A 12,018-nucleotide genomic window follows, 5' to 3' on the forward strand; every position below is an offset into this window, starting at 1 on the left:
ACCTGCGGTCGACATAACTAAAACTCCAGGCGGTTAAACCAAAATCAGACAGAACAAGGGAGTACCTTGCTCTGAGACCAATTGAAAGTGCGTTATATCGACTAGAGGGGGGTGAATAGGCGATTTTTATGAAATTCTTCACTGAGGAATTTGCCGGTGAGGAAATTACTTAGTGAAGAACTACTAGCAGCGTAATAAGTACTCAGAAGTAAACATAACTGAAGACAAGCATGGTCATCATGATGAAATGAAGACAAGTACAGAGTACTGAAAGCGTAATCACAAGATAACACAGGATGAAGACAAATAGACTGAAGAAATTGAACTGAGGAAATTGAGAAAGTCTTCAGTCGAAAGTCTTCAAACACAGATATGAATAAGCACACAACACAGTTATGAGGAAATGAAAGAGTTGAGGAAATAGAACTAGGGAGCTTGGTGAAGACAATGATTTGGTAGACCAGTTCCAACTGCTGTCTCAGTTGTACGTCTAGTTGGAGCGGCTGAGTATTTAAACTCGAGGACACACAGTCCTGGACACCCAGTCCTGAACACGCAGCTCAGGACACCCAGTCCTCACCGTATTCTCCTTGAACTAAGGTCACACAGACCTCGTCCAATCACTCATGGTAAGTCTTCAGGCGACTTCCAAACCTTCACAAACTTGGTCACTCGGTGATCCACAATTCCTCTTGGATGCTCTAGACCATGATGCCTAACCATCTGGAAGAAGCACAGTCTTCAAAGGTAACAAGCGTCGGATCCACGCAGGATCAATCTCTTCAGTGATGCTTAATCACTTGGGGTTTGTAGGTGTTTGGGTTTGGGTTTTTCCTCACTTGATGATTTTCGCTCAAAGTTCTTGGAGGATGGGTTGCTCTCAAATGACAAGTGTCAGTTTCTCTCGGAGCAGCCAACCAGCTAGTGGTTGTAGGGGGTGGCTATTTATAGCCTAGGGAGTAGCCCGACATGATAAGACATAAATGCCCTTCAATGATATGACCGTTAGGTGGATAGATATTTTGGGACAGCTGGCGCATAGCACAACAACGGTCGGAATTTTGAGTAGCAAAATGCTCAGGGCTATCATGTTCCTCACTGTGTAGGCAATCCGCACTGGCGAGTTCCTAACTCCTTAGTCAGAACAAATTCCTCAGTGACCAGAAGAACTTCGTCTCTGTCATTGAAGAATATGACTAAACTGTATGAGATTTGCAATGGCTTCACTCGAAGGGATTGGTAGGTGTAGGATTTTGAGTTGAGCATCACATGGAAATTTTTCCTTAGTATTTCCTCGACCCCCTTTAACAGTACGGTGTTTCCTATGGCTCAAGAAATAGAAAATGAAACTACGAAAACAAAAGTCTTCACGCTTCATGTTCCTCGAATGAATACCAAGTCTTCAAGGTCACACCAATTTCTTCACTTTCAAAGTCTTCAGAAAGTCTTCAGAAATCCAAACTCTTCAGTCGAAGAACTTCATTTTTAGGGGTCGACTTTCTCTGTAAATATCAAACTCCTCATAGACTTATAGACCTGTGTACACTCACAAACGCATTAGTCCCTTAACCTATAAGTCTTCAATACACCAAAATCACTAAGGGGCACTAGATGCACTTACAGACATCAAAGCGCCAGGTCCTCTCACACGCTCAAAAGCTTCACATTTATCTAAATTTTGTGGGCACTCTGCTTTTTTCTCTATCACAGAGCCCACTGAGGTAGATGAAGCATTTCTGGAGCCTGAGTGGATTCATGCCATGCAAGAAGAATTACATCAGCTCGAACTCAACAATGTCTGGGAACTGGTCAAACGTCCAGATCCTCGCAAGCACAATATCATTGGCACAAAGTGGATCTACCGCAACAAGCAATATGAAAATGGCCTTGTGGTGAGGAATAAGGCACGGCTCGTAGCTCAAGGCTACACACAGGTTGAAGGAATTGATTTCGATGAAACTTTTGCACTTGTTGCTAGACTTGAGGCTATTCACATATTACTTGCTTATGCTAACCATCATGATATCCCTTTATATCAAATGGATGTGAAAAGTGCATTCCTCAATGGTAAGCTTGAGGAAGAAGTATATGTTGCTCAACCCCCAGGTTTTAAAGATCCAAAGAATCCTGACAAAGTCTTCAGACTCAACAAGGCCCTCTATGGCCTCAAGCAGGCCCCACGGGTGTGGTATGATACCTTGAAGGAATTCTTCATGAAGAAAGGCTTCAAACCCGGTTCAATCGACCCTACTATTTTCACTAAATATTATGATGGTGAATTGTCTGTGTGCTAAATATATGTTGATGATATTATCTTTGGCTGTACTGACCAACGTTATAGTGATGAATTTGCCTATATGATGAGTGAAGAATATCAAATGTCTATGATGGGAGAGTTGAAATTCTTCTTAGGTCTTCAAATTCATCAACAACGCAATGGCATATTCATATCTCAGGAGAAATACCTCAAGGATGTACTAAGGAAATTCGGCATGCAAGATTGCAAAGGCGTCAAAATACCTATGTGTCAGGACCCCGATTCCAAGTCACATCGATCTAGCAGGTAACACCTCATATCACTTTGCGGCCTCACGCACGGTATTCCCACGGGTGTCGCCTTACCATGGCCTGGGACCGTTTGCGCCTTTTGGCTCACGTATATGATAGTGTCGCTAGCATCCATATGACAGAGAACTCGGGACGACATGACTAGTCATGAACCCAAAGTGGCACTAACTTATGGGGACAGGCATACATGAATCAACATCGAGCATGTCGGTCAGCAACGTGTGAATCCGGGCTGTAGCACTGGGCTAACAGGACTCCGGGAACCCGGGCTGTAGCACTGGGCTAACAGGACTCCAGGAACCCAGGCTGTAGCAGGCTAGGCAGGACTCCGGATGTCACCGCGTGACATTTCCCCGAAGGGACAGACACAGGAACGAAGTGAATCACATGCCGGCCAGTCAAGTGCTCCGGAGCAGTAGTGCTGGGCTAGCAGGACTCCGGTGAACCGGGCTGTAGCGGACTACTATGGCTCAGGGAAGCACAAGACTACATTTCCCCATAAGAGAGGCTACCAAGGATAAACAACTAGGTTGTCGGATCCCACACATACCAAGCATTTCAATCATACACACAATATGCTCGATATGTGTAAATACAACATGGCATCACAACATAACTCTACGACTCAAGTATTTATTCATTAGGCTCCGAGGAGCGAGATATTACAAACATGGGGCTCATGACCCAACATTCAGAGCATACAAGTCAAAGCACATGCGGAAGCTTAACTTGTCTGAGTACAGACAACTAAAAATGAAGAAGGCTCAGGAGCCTGACTATCTATAAGACCCTCCCAAGTGTACAAGATCGTAGCTGAGGTAACAAGCTAAACATCGAAGTCCACGTGGAACTACTAGCGAGACTGAAGTCTCTCTCCAAACATAAATTAAGCAAACGTGAGTACAAATGTACCCAGCAAGACTTACATCAGAACTAACTACATATGCACCGGTATCAAAAAAGGGGGTGGTGGAGTTTAACTGCAGCAAGCCAGCTTTGACTCAGTGGCTAACCTGAACTATGACTGCAAGTAAATCTTTTGAGGTGGCGCACACGAGTCCACAAATTCACCATACCAATACACCACTATGGATCCGCTCCCGTCTCCCTGTGAGAGCGCCATCCATAGCACTCACGCTTATCTTGCGAGTTTTAGAGTATCCACTTTCACTTGTCTATGAACTATGCAAGGGGTCCAAGTTTCCATATCCGAGGAATCCGACTATTCGAATAGATAATGATAACCCTGCAGGGGTGTACTTCTTCACACACGCTCTCGCCACTTACCACCATGTACACATCGTGTATCTCGGCAACCTTCAAGCGGAAGCCTGGCGAGGGAGTCGGCCACGACCTGACTAACCAACAAGTCTCTAGTCCAGGTTTATCGCCTATTCGGGTTCCATCCACAAGGAGATCCGGTCGGGGTGTCGCTCACGGCCCCAAACGATGTGAGCAGGGTTCCCAAGCCCACCATCCGGGTGCCACTTGGTACACCGTGCCACTGTGCCTAGTTTGTCCCAAGCCCACCTGTACCGGGTCCCACTTAGTAGACTACTAGCACTACCTACAAACACAAGAAACTAGTTGCAACTCCTGGACAGAGATCAGGTTGATTAATAAGTCGAGAGGGGCACCTAAGCATTCCAATGTGTGGTAGTAACTGTTCATGGATCACAAACACAGAACTCAGTTCCTGATGACGGTTTCAATGAGACAACCCACCATGTACTCCTACATGGCCTCTCACCGCTACCTTTACCAAATCGTGTTCACACACTTAGCTCACACACAGTAGGACATGTTCATCACCATTCCAATTCATTCCCGATGAATCAGACCTGACTCAACTCTAAGCAGTAGCAGGCATGACAACAAGCATGAATGAGTAGGCACATCAGGGCTCAAACAACTCCTACTCATGCTAGTGGGTTTCATCTATTTACTGTGGCAATGACAGGTCATGCAGAGGAAAGGAGTTCAACTACCGCAGCATGCAATAGTTGAAACGTTGTTGTCCTAACGCAGTAAAAGAGAGCAGGAGCGAGAGAGTGGGATTGTATCGGAATGAACAAGGGTGTTTGCTTGCCTGGCACTTCTGAAGGTATTATAGCTCTTCATCGGTGTCACCGAACTCATCGTCGGAAGCACGTCTATCGGGGAACAATCACCGGCAAACACAGAAAGAATATAATCAACGCAATGCACAATATGATGCATGATCATGACATGGCAATATGTTGTGATTTGAGCTAATGCATCTAGCTATGATTTAAATGAAGTTGGTTTGAATACATGATTCAAATTCCAACTCCATATATGATTATTTAAATGCCCTTTATTTGTTTTGTCCAAAACAGAGGACAAACATTGTTCAAACATGCATGAAAATGGTATAGAATAATTTTTCATATATAAATCTTTTCATTTGGAGTTATAGATAATTTTCTATGATTTTTAGAAGTTTTGGGTATTTTCTGGAATGTCCTGAATAAACTTAAATCCAGAAAATGATTTATAGCGTCAACATTGTGCAAGCATGACGTCAGCGAGTCAACTGACGCTGACCAGGTCAAACCTGACGACCGGGTCCTACATGTCATTGCCTCACTGTTAACTGGGAGTTAATCCTGTGTTGACTGGGATTTGACCCGCTGCGGGGCCCGCCTGTCAGTGTCTGTTAGAGAGGGATTAGTAGTGATTAGCGCCTAACTAAGCGACCACGTCAGCCCGCCGGAGTTCGGCCAACGGCGACCTCAACTGCGGCGGAAACTCGCCGGAAAATAGCTACGGGGCTCGGTTTTGCGTGTGGTTTGCGTCTACGGGTAGCTGAAGGTGCACCGCATCCAACTGGGCGAGCGACAGTGGCTGGGGTGGCCTATACTCGCCGGAGACGAGCTCGCGGTGGCAGCCGGAGTACGGGCTCGATGTTTAAGAAGCTACGGAGCATGCGAGGTCGAACGGATGGCAGTTCTGGGCTCCTGGAAGTGTGCTGAGGATGATAGCGTCCTCGGATGCGATGTGCGTGGGCTCTCACCACGGCAGCGACATGGATGGCTGCGAGCAAGCTTTCGGTCATGGCGGGGCTACGGCCTAGAGGGCGAGCGCGACCAGAGGAGAAGGGGGAGACGACGCGGGTGCTCACAGCGCGTCCGATGGCGTCGTCGTCGAGGTTGGGCGCGGTCGGGTTGCTGCGAATCGAAGACGACGACTGCCGGTGCAGAGGACGAAGATGAGCTTGATGGCGACGATGGGCTGCTCCCACGCTTGGGGACTTCGACTTGGAGAAGCTCTGGTTCAGGGCGGTGCTGCTGGACGTGGCGGCGGAGCTAGGGGTGGCCGAAGAGGGCGGTGGCAGCAAGCGGCGGCGGCGGGCGCGCTCGGGCAAACGAGAGAGGGAGCACCAGGGGAGAGGAGAGAGATCGAGGGAGAGTGAGAGGGGTCGAGCGGTTCAGGAGGACGCCGGGGTGTTCACCCACGCGTCCAGGGGCTCGGCGGCAAGCAGGAGGAGGCGTGGCGCCTCGCGCGCGCATGCGCTGTCCCGCCTCTGCCTACTGGCAGAGGTTACGGATGACTGGCAGGGGCTATCTGGGCTGGGCCGGCTTGCTGGGCCGCAGGTAAGGCCAGGTAAGTGCTCTGCCTTTTCTATTTTCTGTTTGTTCTGTTTTCTATTTTTTTAAAGTTTGTTTTGAGTTTGGTTTTCAAACAAACCAATTTTTATGCTTCTGAAAATTATTATGTGGACTTAGGAAACTAGTTCAGAGCCACATGCAAATTTTCAAAATTATTGGGCTTATATCTATTTTATAGTAAATATAAACCCAAATCAAATAGCTAGTGATTTAATTCAAAGGCCCAAGAATAATTATTTCTGTGATTCCAAAAATATTGCTTTGAGTTATAGCTCTTGCCAATATTTTCAGAGGTTAGCAGGAACATTTTGTTGGGCTCATTTGAAACAATTTTTAATGTTGATCATTTTTGTAAAAGACTTCTGAGGCTTTCCGCTTTCCCCAATTCAACTTTCAATAAAATTTAAACATGATGCAACAAGATCAAGCAAGGACAATAGGGGCTGAGCTAGGGCTGTGACAACTCACCCCCACTAAACAAGAATCTCGTCTCGAGATTCAAGACGTGAGGTAAGAAGACAGAGGGGTCATAAAGCTAACACGATCTTCATGATCTGATTGCCCTCATCGAAGATGTTGATTCATTGCTTCAAATTGATCTTGTCTGCCTTCTGGATCTTCATCCAACACGATGACGACAGAAGAAACTCTATAGGAATCGATCTTCTCGAAGATCGAACAACTCACGATCAACTTATGGGGTGAGATGTGGGAACATCTCTCGAGCCGAGACACAAAACACATATCGAGAGGGGAGGAAAGAAACAAATGACGAGGTTTCAATTTGGCAGGCTACAATTCCCCACTTGAATAAGATGGAGCATGAATTTCAAAGTAGCAAGGAGATATTTGCCATGATTTCGTAACGTGATACCTTAAGGAAGGTGACTCGTAGAATTATCCCCTTAAGTGGCAAAAAGAATTACTTTTGATACAAGGATCATTGAAACTCTTTATACCAGCCTAAGGCAATTTACGAACGATCGTTTGGCGGAGTACGGAAGAACGACACGCTCGGGCTAGAATGGATGATGTGGACTACCTTGTTGAAGACAACATAATGGGTGATTTTGCTTATCATCGAAAATGGATGGGACCCATGGTAGGTCCGCTTTTGAAGATGATCTTGGACAACAACTGCTGAGAAGGCGGATCATAGTGAAAGGGCACAATGGTGGGTGCAAGCTGGGGACAAAATGCAAATGTTGGGATTGATTCTAGTAACTGGGGAGAACCCAACAGTAGAGAGAGATTCCACTATCGGAAAGGTTATAGCATAACCGAGGAAACTGAAAGCATATCCCAATTAATGCTGACGATAAATCCTAGTGATTTCGCGTGCTCTCAAGAACTTGAGCATTCCCATATTCAACAAGTTTTACCAATATCCGTGCCGAGGATCCTGACAACACATCATACTACCATGATAAACGGTGATGGAGGATGCAGATGCAAAGAAGGACATCACTTTCTTAGATTTTTCCTTAGCAATGCCAAAGAAGCAAATCTGGATGATCGACCGAGAGACATTTAGCACTCCGCTTCTAATGTTCTCCTTTATGTACTAGGTACCACGGTCAATGCTTAAAAGCATCAACATGGCCATCAAGTAAAGGTCGGACTTCGGGAGCACAAAAATCCATAAGGAACAACTTGTGGAATAAGTCATACGACATCCTCATGGGAAGTGACCAAACGACTTAATCAAGATACTACAATAATAGTGCTTCCAGCTAGGTGCGTCCACTTCACTGGAATCTATATCATAGTTCTTGGAAGAAGCTTCAACCATTATATCTGCCTGAGATTCAAATCTGGTTGGTAACAGGATAATTCAGACAACATGTCTGGAAAAGAAAGTTTGCAACACAATTCGACGAGATGGAGTTGCGAGATTCTCGGGAAATGAACTATGATAGCAAGCTCCAAAACATGAGCTGATTCTGCTACATACATGTGAGCACACTGTCCTAGACAAGCATGACCACATAGTAGTCTTATAATAAAACACTACCGATTTCTGGTTGGGAACCATCATTGAAGATAATGAAGTCTTGTGCATGTCTGTCTGGGCCCTTCGGGAATAGCATTTGAACTTCTTATCCTTGAACAAAATCAATTAGTGGCTTTGTGTGCTAGGAATACATATGGAATGGAGATGATCAATCTATCAAACCATAGAATACTTCGCACATGCCTGACTGACTCGGGATGATTCCAAAGGAAGCAAAAACAAACTTTCGAATTCACGGCGGCAACTTACATCAGATACACGTGAATTAGAGGAAGTCGCTTCTCTCATCCAAACATATACCTCAGGGACGGGACTCGAAGGCATTGTTTACAAAGTTTCCAACACTAGCTTAATGTCCAGAAAAATCATGGAGAAAATAAGGATGTTGTCGATGGGCTCAACAACAATTTATCCAGTTTTCCATATAAGTGGAATTCCATAATTATGTGAACAAGATGATAGTATTGGTCAGACCCAAGGATATAATGGTGTATGCTCGAGAAAACAACCACGAGTAAGACAACATTACAAGCATCATTGGTTCTGATTTGATTTGACGATAGCCCATGCTCAAATCAAAGACTGGATAAGATAATAGACCCAACAACTGATCACAAGGACCAATCGATGAAGATATCTTTCTTCAACTAACACACAACACAAGGATATCCCTTTGAAACGAACTAAATTATGTAAGCTTTTATCTTCCAACTCTCCAAGTTGTTGTTTAGCTTAACCAACTAGCTCAGGGGTATCCATCATGTATTCTTGGAGAAGGAGTGGTTTACAAGAAACCAACTTGATCACGAACTCAACATAGCGGTCATGTGACAACCTGGTAACACTTCCGAGAAGATATTCGGAAAATCACGAACCACTGATATGTTACTAAGCTCGGGAACAATCTTGCTTTTCAAGGCAAAACGATGTGATCAGAAGAGCGAGGGATTGAAACAATCTTAACTCATTGATTGAAGGGTGCACCAAGAAAATGGACTAGATAGCACAATCAATCTTAGAATAGTGGTCCAAAATCCAACACGCTAAGAATGATATTATTGCCCGTTAACTACCAAGCAACACGGTTGCTAGGAGTATTGATTTCACACCTGATGAATCACTTGTTGGCATTTCGGTTGCGACAACACGACACCGAGGAATGAATAATGATGGCGAGAAGTATCACTACGTCAAGAATTCATAAGAGAAGGTGCAATTCTCATGACGTTCCTGACATAAAGTGGGTAATACTTCAGGGTAGACCAGACCAAAAGCTTGATTGCATTTGATCTGCAGAATACAACTGCTTTGACCCAATCCTGGAAATGGATGAGGTACTGGAGCTTGTTTCTCCTAGTCATTCTGAAATAGAATGGCTTAACGGACCACAAGAATAATAAGCATCGATAACACGGATGCACAATTACTCCTGACTATCAATTGATAGACGATGGTCGGAATACAAATGAAGAGGGACAACTCAAGAGGACATATATCTTTCTGAGTTGTGGATGCATAGATTAATATGTCGAACCAAGTTCAACAGGTTTCTTCCAGATAACCCATGCAGGAAGGTAGAACTGGCGGAATCACAATTATGAATGCATAACTCCTCAAGAGTACTCTGATTGTGAGCTTTTGGTTCAAAGAACTTCTGCCTTAATGGTTCATGGTACTTGGAAGAAGGAAATACCACGGACCTCGAGGACTATCGCAAATGTTACTAATATCATAAAGGAACTAACAAACACAATCAACATGAAGTAAGTAGGGTGAATCTCGGGTTCAAGAACCCAGGAGTAGAATACCTACTAACTAATAACATCACAGGATGCTTTCGAGAATGGTGGCCAGAATCATCACACCGGGAGCACAAAACATAGCTAGTTTACTAGGTAATCTCCTAAGACACCTAGGGTCATAATAATAACTCCAACATATATGTCGAGGCAATAGAATACCTCAACTCAGCAATTAGTGTGGTTAAACTGGCCCAAAGAAACATCGGGAACCGAAAGAAGGGATTTACAAATGCATCAGACTATTTTAGAAACCTGGGATGACTCGGACAACATAACGGCTGTAAATGCTCAAAATGATTTGAGACATCCTGCAAAGATGGTGGCATAACCTCTCAACATCACAATATCAAGGTTCTGAGGCCAGCTATGAACATATGGAAGTAGTAGGAACTGAACTGAAGCTTGAACTCAACAATCCTAGGCAACTACGGTTTAGTAACACATCATCATGAGAGATAGAAGAGAAGCCTAGTTCTTAACCCCCATAGAAAAGAAGAGGTTGACTCAGAGCAGAAGGGCATAAGGTAAAGGAGTAAAAAGAGCCTTACGTTCCCATCCACAATCAATTCCCTTATATAACTAAAGCATTTCTAGACATGACTTCGACTAGCTTGGCTTGGTAATCCTACAGGCAGTCAGGCTCTGATACAAAGCTGTCAGGATCCAGATTCCAAGTCACATCGATCTAGCCGGTAACACCTCATATCACTTTGCGGCCTCACGCACGGTATTCCCACGGGTGTCGCCTTACCATGGCCCGGGACCGTTTGCGCCTTTTGGCTCACGTATATGATAGTGTCGCTAGCATCCATATGACAGAGAACCCGGGACGACATGACTAGTCATGAACCCAAAGTGGCACTAACTTATGGGGACATGCATACATGAATCAATATCGAGCATGTCAGTCAGCAACGTGTGAATCCGGGCTGTAGCACTGGGCTAACAGGACTCCGGGAACCCGGGCTGTAGCAGGCTAGGCAGGACTCCAGATATCACCGCGTGACATTTCCTCGAAGGGACAGACACAGGAACGAAGTGAATCACATGCCGGCTAGTCAAGTGCTCCGGAGCAGTAGTGCTGGGCTAGCAGGACTCCGGTGAACCGGGCTGTAGCAGACTACTATGGCTCAGGGAAGCACAAGACTACATTTCCCCATAAGAGAGGCTACCAAGGATAAACAACTAGGTTGTCGGATCCCACACATACCAAGCATTTCAATCATACACACAATATGCTCGATATGTGTAAATACAACATGGCATCACAACATAACTCTATGACTCAAGTATTTATTCATTAGGCTCCGAGGAGCGAGATATTACAAACATGGGTCTCATGACCCAACATTTAGAGCATACAAGTCAAAGCACATGCGGAAGCTTAACTTGTCTGAGTACAGACAACTAAAAATGAAGAAGGCTCACGAGCCTGACTATCTATAAGACCCTCCCAAGGGTACAAGATCGTAGCTGAGGTAACAAGCTAAACGTCGAAGTCCACGTGGAACTACTAGCGAGACTGAAGTCTCTCTCCAAACATAAATTAAGCAAACGTGAGTACAAATGTACCCAGCAAGACTTACATCAGAACTAACTACATATGCACCGGTATCAACAAAGGGGGTGGTGGAGTTTAACTGCAGCAAGCCAGCTTTGACTCAGTGGCTAACCTGAACTACGACTGCAAGTAACTCTTTTGAGGTGGCGCACACGAGTCCGCAAATTCACCATACCAATACACCACTATGGATTCGCTCCTGTCTCCCTGCGAGAACGCCATCCATAGCACTCACGCTTATCTTGCGAGTTTTAGAGTATCCACTTTCACTTGTCTATGAACTATGCAAGGGGTCCAAGTTTCCATATCCGAGGAATCCGGCTATTCAAATAGATAATGATAACCCTGCAGGGGTGTACTTCTTCACACACGCTCTCGCCACTTACCACGATGTACACATCGTGTATCTCGGCAACCTTCAAGCGGAAGCCTGGCGAGGGA

Source organism: Triticum urartu, chromosome 7, assembly GCF_003073215.2.
Source record: "Triticum urartu cultivar G1812 chromosome 7, Tu2.1, whole genome shotgun sequence".
In the NCBI taxonomy this organism is placed as follows: Eukaryota; Viridiplantae; Streptophyta; class Magnoliopsida; order Poales; family Poaceae; genus Triticum; species Triticum urartu.